Source organism: Manis javanica, chromosome 18 (assembly GCF_040802235.1).
Source record: "Manis javanica isolate MJ-LG chromosome 18, MJ_LKY, whole genome shotgun sequence".
NCBI lineage: Eukaryota > Metazoa > Chordata > Mammalia > Pholidota > Manidae > Manis > Manis javanica.
In genome coordinates this window covers 4,110,532-4,129,125 of record NC_133173.1, presented here as the reverse complement: position 1 = coordinate 4,129,125, position 18,594 = coordinate 4,110,532, and the positions used below count along the sequence as shown (strand labels likewise).

Sequence of the window (18,594 nt, the reverse complement as noted above, 5' to 3'; positions counted from 1 at the left end):
ATATATATATATATATATATATCCTATGATCTCGCTGTTGAAAAAGTACATAAATGTATACTTTCTATATGCTTTGAAAATATGAAAGGATAAATGCCAGAATATTAGCAGTTATTAACTCCAGGGAATAAGGAGTTCTTTGTGCTTTATGAGAATTTTCTGATTTTTCTACAAAGAACGTGATTAAGTAATAAAAGAAAAAGGTTATTTAAAATGTGTTCAGCTATTTTTTATTAACTATCAATGTTCAAGGTAATCTGCTCACCCTTAGGAAGGACTGGGCCCATGTCAGGAGACCTTGGTTCGTGCTGTGTGTTACCTTGGGCAAGCTACCTGGGTGGGAGGTGTTTGTACCTGCTTTTCTCAGGTAGACACAGATGCCCAGAAAGGACAACACTGTGCCCAGGATCCCACAGCTCATGGGGCCAGAGCTGGAGTTTGAACACAGGTTTACTGATTCTGGGTCTAGGATTTTCTATACTGCATTACCCAGCCACCCGCTCTGAGCCTCATCTCTAAGATGACAGTCAGAATACAGTCCTTTCAACTGAAAATATTCAATGTCTACAGGAAGTTGCCTCCCCGCCCCGTCTTCTGTGGTGCAGTGCAGGCCTTAAGCAGTCGGTGCACGTGCCCTGCTAGTCAGATGCCAGCCTTCCTGAGGCTGACGGGACTCCTGGCTGGGGTTTGGAGAACTCTGGCCTGCCAGTGGCCATTTGGAGCTGGGACGCTCTTTGGCCAGGCATCTGGCTGGGTGCTTGCAGAACTAGTCAAGGACTGCCCATGAGGGCTGGCTCAGGGCTGAGAATTGGTTGTCTTTCCCTTTAAACTGACACAGGCTGGCTGTTGAGATTCTGGAAACATCTGACCTTTTGCAGAGCATCTCAAGAGTTGTCAGGGAGGGCCGGAGGGAGGTCCCTCAATTTCTGTAAATGCTTTAACCCTTCCCACACAGCCCTTGACATCAGCAACAAAAAGAGATCAGCTTCCAAGGAACTAGGATGATTCGTTGTGCCTGTTTTCCTGCAGATTGTCTGGGGAGGTGGACTGCTCCTGGATGCAGAGAAGACTTGTAGCCCAGAGACCTCCTGTGTCATTGTCACAGCTCCCAGTCTCGGTCTCCGGGGACAGGAGGCCTGGGCAACAGGACAGAGGGCCTAGCGGGAGGGGACCGGCTGAGAGGCAAACGATGGAGGCAGCTCAGCCAGCCAGTCCTTTGACGGAGCCATATATTCCTTCATTTATCCTACACATGTTATAGGCCACCTACGACACTCCAGGTACTGTGTGAGGCGCTGGCAACAGAATAGCGAGCAAGCCCAGATAAATGTGTCCCATGCCTTCATGGAACACTCATTTCATGGGCGCGAAGACCGTGAGCATGTAATCACACCCCCAAATGTCAAATGCAGTAGAGTTAAGTGCTGGGGAGGGAGGCCAAGCATGCTGAGAGGGCCTGCCGGGGGAATTTAATTGAAGAAAGTCAGGGGAGGTTTTCCAGAGATGTCTGAGCAGGGATGCAGGGCTTTGCTGCTACAAGATTGAGTGCAACATCTGCATCATGTGGAAGCTTATCAAATGCAGGATCTCACCCCAGACTAGCAGTATCTAAATCTGCCCTTTTACAAGACCCCCACTGTGATCTGTAGACTTATGAAGTCTGAGAATTGGTGTTAAAGGTTGAACTAGGAGTTACCGGTCTAGGTACAGTGTGCAACTGGAGCAAACCCTCCAGGTAAGCACCCTGGGGTGGGAAGGAGCTTGCAGCCTGGTTTGGAAGTCAAGGAATATTTGTGTGGGTATGTGTAATCTTTCTTTTGCTTTTAAGCGGAAGAGACTTGCGCATGTTTAAAAGCTTTTAAGGAATAAACCATTGGAGAGGGAGGCAGATCACAGAGGAGGGATGGATGGGAGGAGCCCCGTTCTAGGGTAGCTTCTCAGGCTGGAATCACCTGGAGAGCTTAAAAAACGTATTGATGGCTGGCCTTACCTCCAGAGACTCATATTTATATGATCTGGAGGTGCAGCCAGCAACCCCAGCTGATTCCAACTTGCAACCAGGGTGGCGAACCACAGCTGCAGTGGAAAAAAAGGCTAGGAGGGGAAGGGCGCTGGTTTGGAAGCGGGCCCCAGAGGGCCCTTTTAGCAGTGGATCATGTTCAGGGAGGGCCTCGCACTTAGACTTCGGTGGTTATTGCTGAATGTATTTGCATCCATAGACATTGCATTTGTGTGGTGTGTTAACAAGCACTAGTTTGTGGTGCTTACGCAGCGTGCTCTCTGTCTATGCCACCACCACCATTTTCATGAAAGAGGCCTGGGTCTCTCTCCAGGTAAATCGGAAAAAGATAAGGGAGATGCCATCTGATGACTTCTATTTTGTATGTGACATAAAGAGAGGGCGTTGGAAGCTTAGGAAGACGGGAGAAGATAGAGGGGGATGCTGCAGATGGCCGTACAGAGAGGTGACCAGAGAAATGGGAAGGGCGGCCAGGCGGCACCAAGTTTCTGGATTTGAGTGGATCCTTGCTCCCTGAGCGGAGCTCCCCCACCACTGCTTAGGGAGAAGTACTGAGAAGGTGGCTCATCTCAAGCTTTTGCCAGAGAGCGAAAATATAGCAGCAGGGGAATTTAGGGAAGGTTGCTGGAAAGGCGAATCATGGCACCTAAGCCGAGTGAGAAGGGAATGAAGAGAGGGAAAGATTAATGGATCCAGGGAAGATGGAGATGCTGCTGCGGCCCAAGGAGGGCCCGAGGGAGCGCATTGAACCAGCGGGCTGGAAGGAAGAGAAATCGCAGCCAGGAAGAAGGATGCCTGAATTTGGGACCCTGGTGAGCGAGCGTTGCTGGTGGTGAAATGGGAGTGGTGGCTGAGGTGGAGTCCTTGCAGACCTGAGAAAACCGGAGGCATGACGTATCGTCCATTCATGCTGAAGTCAGCAAGGCAACAACAGGGTTTTAGGTGGAAAAGGATGGGGTTCCTGTGCCAAGCCTTAGTGACTACCGCAGGGGAGTGGCCAGGAGGTGTGAGAGGGGCCTCGGGGCTCTAACCAGACATTGAGGAATGCGTTCAGGAAGGGCATGGGGATGTGGTCATAAAATGTGTGGATGGAGCCCAGGTACTGGGAGACATGGGAGGGGAGGGGCAGGGTGCAGTGGGGACAAGCTGGGAAGTACAGGCTATTTCCGAGATGCCAATGAGGAAGAGAAAGAAAATCAATGAGGTTAAAGGTTTTCAGTTTATGGTAATTGTTCTCCAAGTATGCTTTCTCCACCTGCATCTGTGGTGTCCTATCATCACCTGCAAACTTACTGGATATACAGATTGTCTGGTCCCACCCCAGACCTACTGAATCAGTTGGGTGGGGCTTCGATATCTGCTTTTACCAGCTATTTGGTGATTTTGATAGATGCTCAAGTTTGAGACCCATGGTTATTAGGAATTTTATTGGGAAATATGTTACGTGTCAGAGAATATATAAGTAAAATAATGTTATTGGGAAGAATGGTTCACTTTATGACAAAAAAAACTGAATCCCAAATTTAGAACATGAAGAAGTTACTCCATATAAATTAAAAACCTAAATGTGTCCAGAAAACTATGAAGTTAATAATGTAATACATATATTAGATAGTAATGTAAAAAGTCAAAGAATGTCTTTGTGACCTTGGAACAGGAATAATCCTCTTAAACAAAATTTCAAAAGCACACACTGTCGGGCAACAAAATCAATCAGTTTGGTTAATCGGAGTTAAAGATTTTTGTCCAAGGATGGATACGTTGACAAGGTTAACAGGTGACAAGATTGGGAGAATATATCTGTGATACCTAAGCTGACAAGGGACTAACATCTAGATTCAGAATATACTGGGGACTTCTGCAAGGCCATACAAGAGAGACGGGACTCAAATGGGAAAAAAAAACAGGTAAAGATATCAATAGGTAATTTACAGAAGGAGAAATTTAAAAGCTCATAAACACAGGAGGAAATGTTAAGATATATTAGAAATAAGAGAATCAAATTAAAACAATAGTCAGCAGTTTTAGTTACAGTATCTCCAAACTTCCTAAATGTTCATTAATAGGTGAAACAAGTTGATATTCATTCAGTAAATACTACTTCGTGATAAAAAAGAATGAACTATTGATACAATTCTCAAGAACATTATGCTTAGTGAAAGTAGCCAGACACAAAGAGAACATACTGTGTAGTTCTAGTAGAGGGAAAACTAATTTATAGTGACAGAAGTCAGATCCGTGGCTGGGGGTGGGCAGGGAGGGGAGATTGAAGGCAAAGGGCATAGGGAACTTTTTGGGGTTAGTTGGGATAATTTTACAGGTGTACTCATTTGTCAAAACACATCCAAATGTGCTGGTAAGATGTGTTCATATGATTGTATATAAATTATGCCCTGGTAAAGTTGATTAAAAAAGATGTTATAACTTTATATCATTTAGATTGGAAAAATTAGTCAACAGGATAATGTCAGGAATTGGGAGGGTGCAGAAATCCCCAACTGCTGGGCATGTGGGTGGGGGTGGGGTCTGTGATCCCAGAGCAAGCCAAATCCTGCAAATAACCTCAAAGAAACTCTCATATGGCCCATAAAGTAGAGATACAAGGAGACGTTTACTGTAGAGCTATTTATGGGGGTGATGAATAGTTGACAATTTGGGTGTCCGTTCCTGGGGGAGTAGATGGATAAAATGTGGGGATGCACACCTTGAATACCTTGCAGCAGCCAGAAGCAAATGTACCCAAAGCAGCATGGATGAGTCTACAGAAAAAAAACTAGGAAACAGAATGGGTTATAGAACAAAATGTCATTTATGTAAATAAAAACTGCAAAACAATCCAATTAGAAAATGGGCCAAAGACATGAACAGATCTTCTACCAGAGGAGCTATGAGTGGCCAATAAGCACATGAGAAGATGTTCAACAACCTCAGTCATTTGAGAAATGCAAATTAAAACCGCAGTGAGATACCACTAAACACCTATTAGAATGGCTCAAATATGAAACAGTGATAACATCAAATGCTGGTAAGGATATAGAGAAACTGGATATTTTATACATTCTTGATGGGAATGTAAAATGATACAAGCACTCTGGAAATTAGTATGGCAATTTTGTCTATAACTGATCACATACTTATCACAAGACCTAGCAATGGCACCCTTAGGGCCTATATCCCACCTAAAAAAATGAAACTTATGTTCATACAAAAACCTGTCATGAATGTTCATATCAGCTTTATTTGTAATAGCCATAAAACTGGAAATAACCCAAATATCTTTCAATGGGTAAAATAATTAAAATCTGGTATAGCCATACCATGGAATACTACTCAGCCATAAAAAGAAGAGAGCCACCCATCCACAAGACAACAAGGGCATGATGGTGAGTGAGAAGAGCCAATCTCAAAAGGTTCCATTGATATAGCATTCTCAAAGTCATAAAACTATAGTGATAGAGAAGAGGGCACAGGGACTGGAGTAGGGGGGAGTGACCATAAAAGGTACCATGACAGAGACCACTGTAGTGAAGGGACAGTTCTGTATCCCAGTTGTGGTTACAGAAGTGTACTCATGGGACCAAATCTAGAACTATACACATACCCACACACATCATGCACACACACACACACAGGCTCATGTGAAAACGGAATGATAAGATCTGTAATCCAGTTTACAGGACTATACCAATGTCAGCTTCTTGGTTTTGCTGTTGTGCTACAGTTACGTGATGTCATCATTGGGAAAGCTAGGTGAAGGGTTCATGGGACACTATGTACTATTTTTGAAACTCTATGGGTCCACAATTATTTAAAAATAAGAAAGTTTAACGAGAAGTACATGTGTACAATTCTACATTTTGCGAGAAGCATATGAACAAAAGCATGCACGTTAAGCATCTTAACCTGGTTGAGACTCTAGGGGGAGGGAGTGGGAGGAGCGGAAGGGATGCAAAGAATGACAGCCACCCGCCTTAATCAAGCGCCCCTGGACCAACCGCTGGAGAAAGCGCTTCCGCCACGGTGATTAACTCAAGCTTCCCTGCACCTGAGGTCCCGCAGCCAGGAGGCGGGCGCGGGGCGGAGATCAATAATGTTCAAACTAAAGCCTTTTTTCAGCACTTTAAAGATTTTTCCCTTTTTCCAATAGGTTTGGAGGAAGAGAAGAAGGTTGGAGGGAGCGGAGGGGCAGGAAAAGGGAGCAGGGAGAGGAAGAAGGGATGCTGAGGGAGAGAAGGGAGGGAGGGGAGGCCGTGGGCAGGCATTCTTTCCCTGAGGGCTCAGGGCTGCCCTGGGGACTGACGGGTCACGGCTGCCTGAGCCCCTGGAGCTCTGAGGCCCCTGTGGGGGAGCCCAGATTTCCAGGAGCTCCTCTGAACAGCTGGAGCTCAGCAGACGCACTGTGCTCTGAGTACCGGGAACTCGGAGGTGCTGGATTTTAGCATATGCTTCTGCTCTCCACCTGCCAGCGTTGTCTGGAAGGCAGAGCCAGTGAAGGCACCGGACACTCTTTAAAGCCGCTTGCACAGCCGAAGTGCGCTACGTTAGCAATAAATGCAGGATGTCTTCCTACTAATTGAACACTGTGAGGAGGAAGGAACGATACAAGGAATGAAAGGAGAGATTGAGGAAGCACGGAGAGGCTTAATGATAAGGATGCTCCTCTGGACATGACACGATGCTGAGCAACTAAAAACAAGTTCAATGTCCAATAGTAAAGACCTGGTTAAAAATGTAAGTTACATGTGCAGGACAGAATAATAAAATGAAGGTGTGTGAGAACGTTTAATGTCACAGAACAATGTCTGTAATCCGTTGCTATCCTAGGTGTTACGGAAGTCTGCACTGCATAATCCTTTTTCTAAACGTATTAACTGCACAGAAAAAGATTCCCCAAAATATTCACCAGGTGAGTTAAAATTTGCACACTTTATTACATGTAAACTGTATCTCAAGGAACAGTTTTAGAAAATATTAAAAATATTAAATATTTAGAAATTATTAACTGGCTAGGGCAAAATTATGAGTGATGTTTTTTATTGTGGTTTTCTGTTTTCCCCCTTTTTTGGTAGTCCATATGCGTTCACTTTTGTACACAGACAACAAAACAATCAGTTTTGTCTTTATGGGGGAGCACTATCTGGAGGAGTCTGGCAGTCTCTCACTCAGCTCCGCCTAGATGGGGTGTCGGCAGAGGAACCGGGGCACATAAGCCTAGCCTGGCCCGGGAAGAGGCTGACACTTGGCCTTCCGTTTCTGCATCCCCTTGACCAGCCAGGTCCGGCTGGATCACCCGCTCACACGCCCAGAACTGGTTGTTTCAGGAACCACCCTGAGCGCCTCGCTGTTGCTTTCCTGGAAGATAGCAGAGGGACGAGCCAAGGACACTTGATAAATGCTAGATATTTATAACGTTCTCTCTCAGCCCTCCCCATTTCTCCGCGTTTGGTTTCACTCTTCGAGCCCGGCCCATTCCAGGTTAAGGGACACGGTGCGCAGCGTTTTCTCCGGGCGGAGACGTGGGTGGTTTCGTGGCGGGTTGCTCTGCACTCCGCTCTCACTTGCTTCTTACTGTAAACAATGTCACCATTATCGAGCGCTGACCACGTGCCAGGTGTGTGCCTAATTGCGTTTCTCACCACAGCCCTGTGAGGTCCCTACTGTTCGGATGCCCACTTTGCATTTGAAGAACTCGAGGCTCAGAGAGGTTAAGGAAGTCGCCCTAGGTAACACAGCCACTTAGGCGATAGTAGATCTAGGATTCCAGCCCCAGCTCCAGATTCCAGCTAGTGAGACTGTCTCCAGCGGGGGCGCAGGGCAGGGAGCGCGCAGGCCGCAGAGCCCCCCGGCCTCCTGGGGCTGCAGGGCTGCGGCGGGGCCAGGTGCCGACTCGGGGAGGGAGGGGCTGTCCGCGCCCGCAGGGAGGGAGCGCGGGGTGTGCGGGGCCGCAGGCGAGCCCCGGAGGCGCCTCCGGACAATTCCCAGCCACGCGGGCGGGGCGGGGCGGGGCTTGGCCGCGGCCCCGCGTTTCCGGGGACGCAGCGCCGGGCCGGGACTTTCGCAGGGAGCCTCCGGGTCTCCAGGGAGAGCGCCGGGCCGGCCTGGCAGCCGCGACGAGCTCCAGGACTCTCCCGGGGGCGCGGCGGCCCCGGCGTGGGCGGTGACGGCGCGCGGCCGAGACTCTCCAAGGTAGGCGCGGCGGGCCGGGCGCGCGGGGGCCGCAGGCGGGAGGGGGCGCCGAGGGCCGGGCCGCTAGCCCGCCGTCCCCGCCCGCCGGCCCTCTCCAGCCGGCCCTCTCCAGCCGGCCGCCACCTGCGCGCCCTGACGGGCACCCGCGCCCGCCACTGGGGGAGCCCGTTGTCATGGCAGCGCCGGAGGCTGGGCCCACGTTCCCATGGCCACCCGAGGCTCTGCGCCCAACCCCTTTGGCGGCTCTCAGCCCATCCCGGACTCCCAAACCTCGGAGTGAGAGGCCGCAATCCTGGCCCTGGAGGGAAATCCTGAGGAATTCAGGACCAGCCTGGGCCGTTCCTCAGAAAGGTCGGGGTATGACCTTTGAGTTAGGCTCTTTGTAATGGCTTCTTCCCTCTGAGTGACAGGTCGATGTGGGGCTTTGAAGGGAAAGGACCTTGGGATCCGGGAATTGACGCTGCTCTAGTGGCTTCTCAGGAGCTTCTCTGGTCTGGGAAAATGTCTCAGGAGCCTTGGGTCACCTGGGAAGGTCATCAGCCTCTGCTCACATTTCCTAACCTATAATGAATCACGGGATTCTTGTAAGGATCAAATGCCACAAGGACAGGGAAGTGGATAATTACCAATTTTTTTTCCATAGATGCTTTAGAAGTACAAGAGAGATTAGAAATCTGCCTGGTTCCAAATATTTCCTCCCGTTCTATAGGTTGCATCTTCATTCTATTGCTTGTTTCTTTTGTTGTGCAGAAGCTTTTTAGTTTGATGTGCTCCCAGTTGTTTATTTTTGCTTATGTTGCTTGTGCTTTGGGTGTAATATCCATAAAATCCCTGCCAACACCAATGTTGAGGGACTGTTCCCCTATTTGTACGTGGTCTAAGACGCGTCCAGTCTCATTCTTTTGCATGTCAATGTAGAACTACCATATGATCCAACAATTCCACTTCTGGGTACACATCTGAAAGAAATGAAGTCACTGTCTCACAGAGACATCTGCACCCCCATGTTCACTGCAGCTTTACAATAGCTGAGACATAGAAACAACTAATTGCCCTTCAACAGATGAATGGATGAAGAAAATGTGGCATATATATATACACACAATGGAATATCTCGTAGCCATAAAAAGAAGGAAATGGACCTTGAAGGCATTCTACGTGAAATAGCTCAAGACAGAAGGACAAATTCTGTATGATCTCACATATATGTGGAATCTAAAAAAAACACTCATAGACAAAGAGATTGGTGGTAGCTAGGGGTAGGGATTGAGGAATAGGACAGGTGGGAAAACTGGGTAAGGTGGTCAAAAGGTATAAACATCCAGTCGTAAGATCAATAAGTTCTGGGAAGATCATGTTCAACATGCTGAATACCATAGTTAATGATACTGTATTGTATACTTGAAAGTTGTTAAGAGATTTTAAAAGTTCTCACCACACATAAAAAAATATTAACTATATGAGATGATGCATGTGTTAACATTAGTTTGTAATCATCATGCAATAGGTACACATTTTAAACCACTACATTGTACACCTTATATATCTATGCAGTGTTTCATGTCACTTATATCCTAATAAATCAGGAAAAAAGGAAAAGAAAAGAAATCTACCTGGTCCCACCCCTTCATGTTCATAAGAAACTGGACCCAGAAAAGTGAAATGACTTCCCAAGGTGACAAGTTGGGAAGGTCCGGATTTGAACCCAGTCTTCCTGAATTCCAGGCTGAAAGCTGTTTCCTTTGGTGATTATTCTTACTGAATCTTGGGGAAATCTGGGATGTGTCTACCTGCAACCCAGGGCTCAAACTTTTGGTGACAGGAGATCTAAAGATGGGACATTGGCCACTGTGAACCGAAGATGGAGGAATGGAGACTAGAGCCTTGGGGAAAGCTGAAGGAGCCCCTATTCCCTATGCTTTGGGGTTCTGGCTTTAATGTAGTATCTGACAGGTTGTCCTAAATAAATCCCCAGGAGCCAAGCATTCAGCAGCTGTCCAAAATACTATCTTTGCCGAAGCCAACAAACTTACTGAGACTATCTGAGCAAGAAGCCCTTTGGCTGCCCTAAAGCAGGGAAGTGAGACTTTCCACATCAGTGAGGTGCATTTTCCTTTGAAAAGGATCAGAGGAAGGTAAGGAAAGAGATCTAGGAAGGAGCATTGGAAGTGATTTAAGACAGCTAGAGCAGAAAACTCATTTATTCATTTCGTGAACTTGTGCTGGGTACTTGATGTTTCCTGGTTCTGCGCTGGGGCTGGGAATAAACATTTGAGTTAGGCAGGCCTGGTCCCTGCCCTTAAGAAGCTTGTGGACGGGATGGGAAGAGAAGGATGCGGTGTATAAATGAGCACTTCACTGTGGCATAATGAGGGCCTCTGAGAAGAGCACAGGGGGAGCAACTCCGGAAATCTGTGGAAAACAGCATGATTCAAGCCTGCATCCTGGGAGCCCTCCTGGAGCTCTGCCAGGTCGGCCCTGGCCACTGCCTTTGTTGGAGACAAAGGAATGAGGAGCCAGTGTCTAGGGAAATGTGGATGAGAATGAATATTCTCTGGAAAGAAAAGGTGAAGGGATCCTGGTGAACTGTAACCTCTGTAAAGTCAGCAACCATGTCAGTTTCCTTCACCTTCCATGGTGCTTATAAGGCAGCAGGTGCATGAGAAACATGTTGAGGGAAGGAAGGAAGGGAGGGAGGAAGAATGGAAAGGGACAGCAACTAATATTAACAAGAGGATAATGTCTCTAACTTGAGACAAAACTTGGTTGAAATTCTAACTATAGGTAGAGGATTTAATGTGAGTTCTAGAGTCAGATGGGGTTCTGGTCCTAGCCCCGACTTACTTGTCTGACCTTAGCAAATCCCTGAACCTCTCTGTGCCCCAGTTTCTCTTCTATGAAGTAGGAATATAATAATTCCTATCTTGCTGTGTTGTGAGAATTAAATAAGTTAATTGAATATAAAAAGCTCAGCACAGTGCCTCACGTGTAGTAAGTGCCCCATACATATTAGCCTTATAAATGCCGACTTTGCTTTAGGTGGAATCGTTTGCCAAATAATTTGTGTCAAGGTCATATAACTACTCCAAAATGAGGTATAATTTCTTTTTTCCTGATAAAGGCTAATTTTGAAAGGTCCACATGTCTGCAGATTAGAGCATCTCAAATAAAATGGTTCTTCACCTTTTATGTGGGGAATGGGGATTAATGGTCTTTTTGAAACCAAACGAAAGCTCTGATGCCTCTCGTCAGAACTGGCCTATCATTCTTGTGGGTCACAGCTCTCTGAAGCCCACCTTTGGGGCTCCCTGCTTTGCCTGCTACGCACAGGCTGTAATGACAAAAGTCAGGCGGCAGTACTAGAGGAAGCCCTTCAGGGGCTTGGTGGAGTGTCTGTGGAAACCACAAGGTGGAGAAGCTGGAGGTCAGCCTTAGGTGGCTGGGTGGGTCAGGCCCCAGGTTCAGGCTCCTCGGAGCCCCTGCTCTGCGAGGCCAGGCTGGGCCCACCTGGAGCTTCATGGCACATAAACGGTGTTGTCAGGAGCCACAGGAATCCTGAGCCCAGGTGGCCTGTCAATCATGGGTCTTTGTGCTGCCCTCACACCCGGCTTTGCACTCTGCCACGGGCAGTGCATTCCTCCCTGCACCCCGCAAAGCAGGGTGAGTGCAGCCTTCAGTGGAGTCCACCTCTCCATCCACCTCCACCCTGACGGGTTCCTGTCTTGACCCACTCTCTGCAGGCAGCCCTGGAAGCAGGAGCAAGGCCCTCTGGGAGAAAGAGTGGAGCCACCAGGTGACCTGAGTTGACTGGAAAACTGCAGGGGTCAGAGAGCCCCTCTTTGGGAGGGGAGAACCTTGAGCCTCAGAAAGGAAAGTCGTTCCCTGGGTAGAAGAAGGGCTCTGGCCTAGGCCTTCTTTCCCGTCATGGGGAAAGGGCCAGGGGTTCTGGGGCTTGGAGTAGGACTTAAGGAGAAAGAACTTGGTGGTAAATGGGGAGCTAGATTCCCAGTTTCTTGGGATCTTGGGAATGGAGGGGCCTCAGGCCTGATGGGCCAAACTGGAAACCGAAACTCTCCTAGACCCTTCCACTTCTTGCTGCCCACCCTCACCTGGCCTAGAACATCCCCTCCCACCCGTGAGCAGCTGCAGTGGTCTCGGAGGAAAGCGAGTCACTGAGCAGTCGTTGTGCTCCTCGGAGGTGACAGGTTGCAGGCATCAGCCAGGCCACTTGCTCAGGCTCTCTAAGTCCCTCTCTAGGTGAGCAGGCCTGTGGACACAGGCAGACAGCCCCTCCTCAGCTTGTGTTGGCGGCACGGCAGTGAGGGTGGCAATTTCGTGTTCCACCATGTTGAGCCCTGCGGGTTGCACCACAGCCCTGTGGGGCAGGGGTATCCCCTCCCAGGGAGTGGCCCGCTCAGGTCCCGACAGGCCCCAGGGAGGTGGCGGGCTTTTCACCAGAGGCGCACCCGGGCCCTGGCTGGGCAAGCCTGTTTCCTTTCTCTCTCAGAGTTGCAGCCTCAGCAATGGGCTTGCAGGAGGCAGCGAACCTGAGGGGAGATCCTGGGGTGGCCGTGGGGGGTCCTCAGGTTGGGCATCTACAATGGCTAAAGGTTATGGAGGTCATGGCACCTTTCAGATGGTTGAGGATGGGCATAATAAGCATGGCTCTGCCCTGTGCCTCATGGGCTGTCTCACTGGCTTGCCCAACAGCCTGCAGAGTTCTGCGGGGTGCCCACCTCACAGACGAGGAAGCTGAGGTTCCAGGAGACCGTGTGGCCTGCTCATGGTCCACAAGATACGGGATGGTGCTGAGCTGCTCCTGACAGAACTGGCGTGCTCAATCGCTGGCCTCCACCATTTCCCTGAGGAGGGGAACAGGGTTTGGGAGCAGCAATGAGAATGTGCACCTTTACTACCAGACCCTGGATAAGAGCTGCCTGGGTGATTCAATGGCTGCGTTAATACCGCCCTGTGAGTGCCCTCTGCTCCTGGGGAGCAGGGGAGCTCCCAGTCCCCAGCATCTGGAAGTCATTGGCTGATTTAAAAGCACACACAGGGTGTGCCAGCTTGTGTTGCTTTCACATCAAAATGCATCGGTGCTGCGCTGAGCTGCTTCCCAGCCCCTGGGGAAGAGGCACCAGCAGCCAGGGCAGGGTGGGGAGCCGCAGCTGCAGGTCGGCTCCAGAGCAGGGCTCAGCGCTCCGAGGGGCCGGTGGCGGCGGGCCAGGGCCCGGGAGCTGTGCCAAAGCCAGTGCGTGGCTGTGAGGCCTGCTGGGCAGCCTGCCAGCCAGAGCCCGGGAACAGGAATGGGGAGGAGCTGGAGCACCCTCCACGCGGGGCGGTAGGACCTCTGGGTTCAAGCTCCACTGGGCTTGGCAGGAGGCCCCTCCCCGCTGGCCCGCAAACAAAGCAGTGACTCCTTGAGGAGAACTGTGGGAGCCAGAGAGCCAGGCTCCCCTGTGGGAATAAGCACTGGCAGGCCTGACACCAGCGGCCACTAGCAGGAGCCACGGTGGGCAGGCCCTGCACCTATAGATGATAAATGAGTATCACTGCTTGTGAGGCTGTGGCCTAGATTGACTATTTCACTGCCAGCACCTGCCCTGGCTATGCTCAGCGCTGTTGTGCTGAGCAGGTTAACGAGGCAGTGGGCGCCTGTGTTCACTTGCTGTATATTTTCAGCCAGGCGGCCCTTTATTTTCTCTTTCTCCCATAGCCTTTTTTACTTCTCTTCATTCGATCCCTCCTCTAGAGCTCTCATTTTTGTCCTGCTTTCACCTGATCCTGCAAGTGAGTTTTTTTTATATTTCGGCATTTTTCCTTGTTTTTTTTTTTACCCCCATGATAACAGGTATAAGGTATAAATTTACATACAGGAAAATTGCACAGATCATAAGTGTACAGCTCTAAACATTTTGGTGTGTGTATACACTTGAGAAGCCAACATCCAGATTAAGATACAAAATACTCTCTTCGTCCCTCAGTTTCCTTGTCTGCCTGTGAGGCATGTGTCCCCTAGGCTGATGTGTCACCAAGGAGAAGTTTTGTTTGCATCCCTATGCACATTTTACCTCCCAGGCTTACGTTTTTGTCCTCCTGTGTGTGAACAAAGGGATGCCTGAAAGAGAGAAGGGAGAAGGAAGGAGGGCGAGGAGGGCACCAGGGCCCGGGCTGTGGGTGTGGACGGAGGAAGGCATCCATCTTGATGGTGACTTCAGTTTGCTGGCTGGGGGCTCGGAGGAAGCACTGCTTTTCTCTGTCTCTTTTTATACTCTTTCCAAGCCGCCTCCTGAGCTCTTTATAAACGTCAACGGTCTGGCTGAGAAAAACTTGCCTACATCCAAGACTGGCAAAGGGGAGCAGGAGATGCAGTGTGGCTTGGGAACCACTCGTTGGCCCACAGGAAGTCAGCTCAAATGAGGTTTTTCTCTGTCAGTTGTCCTGTTTTTTCCAGTCTGGGGAGAACTGATTAGCATTCTAACAGAAGGTAGCAGAGCCCCCAAGGGCGGGAGACACCATGGTGGACACTGGTAGAAGGGCTCTTCTCCAGGCCCACAGTTGGGCCCCTCGTTTTGTCAGCCCTCTGAATGCCGTGCTAGGCAGCGAGGCGAGACCTGTCACTGTCCTCAAGGGGCTTGCCACTCATTTGGCACATGACATGCTTGGAGCATTTGAGCAGCTGTGAGCAGGATATAATTAACGGCCAAGCGAGGCTGCATGGCCCTGCCTCCTCTCCTCAGGGAAGAGCACAGCCGTCAGACAGCCCGTGCGCTGCTGACGTGAGCGCAAACCTGCCTCGCGCTGTTTGAGGAGCCTCTGCCTGATGCGGAGACTCGGGCACTCGGGCACTCGGCACTCGCACTCAGCAAATACTGATTGAGTCCATGCCTCTCATCAAGCCCTGTGCCACGTAAGAACAGTCAGCAGGAGATAGAAGGATATAGACTGTAGGCAGCACTGTGATTTCACCAAGATCTCTTAGAATTCTTTCCATAATATTATTACGGATAATATGGAGAAATGTGGGTTGAATAGTGCAGTTAGGAGGACATATAGCTAGTTGTTCAATCTACAAAGGATGTTGATCAGATGCAACCCTCGTGGTGGTCTCTGGTGGCACTGGGTTCCGCTTTTGGCCCTGTCTCACTCAATCCTCCCTCCCCCTCCAAATTTACAAAATAGCCACACCAAAACACCCATAACTTTCCATGTTAACCAAATGCTAAAACTTTGCCGTAGTGGGTTGCACTCACTCTTTCTAATACACACGTACACTTCCCTTCCCCTCACACACATTTTTTTATTTTTTGTTTTGGTTTTCTTATTTTTTGTGAAGGTATCATTGATATACAATCTTATGAAGGTTTCACATAAGCAACATTGATGGTGAAGCTACATTCACCATCTTATCAAGTGTTCGCCCTCCCCCGCACACCCCATTGCAGTCACTGTCCATCAGTGTAGTAAGAAGCTATAGAGTCACTACTTAATCTTCTCTGTGCTGCACTGCCTTCCTCATGACCCCTCTCCATTTTGTGTGCTACTCAATGCCCCTTAATCCCCTTCTCCCACCCTCCCCACCCACTTCTCTTTGGTAAACCACTAGTCCCTTCTTGGAGTCTGTGAGTCTGCTGCTGTTGTGTTCCTTCAGCTTTGCTTTGTTGTTATACTCCACAAATGAGTGAAATTGTTTGGTACTTGTCTTTCTCTGCCTGGCTTATTTCACTGAGCATAATACCCTCTAGCTCCATCCATGTTGCAGATGGTAGGATTTGTTTTCTTCTTATGGCTGAATACTATTCCATTGTGTATATGTACCACATCTTCTTTATCCATTCGTTTACTGATGGACACTTAGGTTGCTTCCATATCTTGGCTATTAGAAATAGTGCTGCAGTGAACATAGGGATGCATATGTCTTTTTGAATCTGGGATCTTGTTTTCTTCGGGTAAATTCCTAGGAGTGGAATTCCTGGATCAAATGGTATTTCTGTTTTTAGTTTTTTGAGGAACCTCCATATTGCTTTCCATGATGGTTGGACTAATTTACATTCCCACCAACAGTGTAGGAGGGTTCCCCTTTCTCTGCATCCTCGCCAGCATTTGTTGTTCCTTGTCTTTTGGATGTTGGCCATCCTAACTGGTGTGAGGTGATACCTCATTGTGGTTTTAATTTGCATTTCCCTGATGATTAGTGATGTGGAGCATCTTTTCTTATGCCTGTTGGCCATCTGAATTTCTTCTTTGGAGAAGTCTCTGTTTAGATCCTCTGCCCATTTTTTAATGGGGTTATTTGCTTTTTGGGTGTTGAGGTGTGTGAGTTCTATAATTTTGGACGTTAACTCCTTATCATATATGTCGTTTATGAATATATTTTCCCATACTGTAGGATGCCTTTTTGTTCTACTGATGGTGTCCTTTGCTGTACAGAAGTTAGTTTGATGTAGTCCCATTTGTTCATTTTTGCTTTTGTTTCCCCTGCCCAAGGAGATGTGTACAGGAAAAAGTTGGTCATGTTTATATTCAAGAGATTTTTGCCTGTGTTTTCTTCTAAGAGTTTTATGGTTTCCTGACTTAAATTCAGGTCTTTGATCCATTTCAAGTTTACTTTTGTGTATGGATTTAGACAGTAATCCAGTTTCATTCTCTTACATGTAGCTGTACAGTTATGCCAACATCAGTTGTTGAGGCTGTTATTTTCCCATTATATATCCATGGCTTCTTTATCATATATTAATTGGCCATATATGTGTGGGTTTATATCTGGACTCTAGTCTGTTCTGTTCCATTGATCTGTGGGTCTGTTCTTGTGCCAGTACCAAATTGTCCTGATTACTGTGGCTTTGTAGTAGAACTTGAAGTTGGGGGGCATAATCCCCCCAGCTTTGTTCTTCCTTCTCAGGATTGCTTTGGCTATTCGGGGTATTTTGTGGTTCCATATGAATTTTAGAACTATTTGTTCTAGTTTGTTGAAGAATGCTGTTGGTATTTTGATAGGCATTGCATTGAATCTGTACATTGCTTTAGGCAGGATGGCCATTTTGACAATATTAATTCTTCCTATCCATGAGCACAGATGTATTTCCATTTATTGATGTCTTCTTTAGTTTCTCTCATGAGTGTCTTGTAGTTTTCAGCGTATAGTTCTTTCATCTCCTTGGTTAGGTTTATTCCTAGGTATTTTATTCTCTCTGATGCAATTGTAAATGAATTGTTTTCCTGATTTTTCTTTCTGCTAGTTCATTGTTAGTATATAGGAATGCAACAGATTTCTGTGCACACACATTTGTTTTTGTTGAATCATTTGAAAGTGAGTTTCAGACATGATGACACTTCACTGCTACAGCCTCAGTAGGCATCTAATCTGAGCGAGACAGGGAACCACTGGAGGGTTTTGAGCAGAGCAGTGCCATGACCTGGATTTGGTTTTGAAAAACTCGCTCTGGCTGCTGAGTTGAGAACATTGCAGGGGAATAAGGGTGGAAGCAGAGAGATCAGCTCAGAGGCCCTTCAGTAACAGGGAGAAGGAGGGTGGTGACTAACCCTGGGAGGTGGTAAGGGTCAGATTATGGATTTGCTAGTGGATTGGATGTGAGGAGTGAGAAAAGAAAGCACTTAAGGTTTTGAACCTGAGCAACTTAAAGATGGACCTGCCATGAAATGAGATGGGAAGGCTCATATAGATGGAGCACATTTTTTTGGGAGGGAGTAGAGAGAAATCAGGAGCTTAGTTTGGATATGTTGAATTTGAGGTGCCTGTTAGATGACACACTGAAGTAGAAATGTTGAGGCCATTTGGAGATCAGGGTAGAGCTCCTGGCGGCAGATAGAAGCTTGGGATAGTTGGGTAAAGATGGATTGACACCATTATTTATAGGTAAAGAGTCTGAGGTCTGGGCAGTGCTACAACTATACATGCTTGGTGCTGCCCATATCCCATGTGGAATTCTGTATCAGTGCCAGGAGCTCTTTTAAAAGGGGTGCTGCTAGCCTGGACTTTGCTGACTGAAGGGTATCAGGATGGTTGAGCCGCAGAAATCACGGAGCATGAGGAAGCTTGGCTGCAAGAGAGGAGATCTGGGACCATGCGAGCACTTCCCCCACCTGACAGCCACCCTGTAGGAGGCTGTGTCAGCCCCTCGGGGTGGGGTGAGAACACAAGACGGTGACTTGGTGGAGGCTAATTTTGGCTGGGGAAGCAAACGAACTTCAAGTGATTGCAGCTAATTCTTGGAGAAATTGTCCTCAATGCCACATAAATGACAAGCAGAGACTTTCAAACTCCTTCTGACTGAAACTAGAGGAAAAATTACATTTTACTGTGAGTCTGTGTACACTTAGGCAAAGTTGAAACAGGTTTCCCAAAGCTTATTCTTTTCTATGATCAT

The 18,594-nt window shown here is 48.1% G+C and overlaps 1 protein-coding gene across 2 annotated transcripts in view; it reads left to right on the top strand.

Annotated features, from left to right (window-relative positions):
- The first annotated feature begins 7,781 nt into the window (after positions 1-7,781).
- SEMA4B (semaphorin 4B) overlaps positions 7,782-18,594 on the top strand; it is a 33,836-nt gene continuing 23,023 nt past the window's right edge. Inside the window, exon 1 of one of the 2 annotated variants that reach the window (XM_037000462.2) lies at positions 7,782-8,206. The gene's annotated coding sequence lies outside the window, so the exon portion shown is untranslated. The remainder of the gene's footprint in view (positions 8,207-18,594) is intronic. The other variant, XM_073227205.1, reaches the window with a different exon arrangement.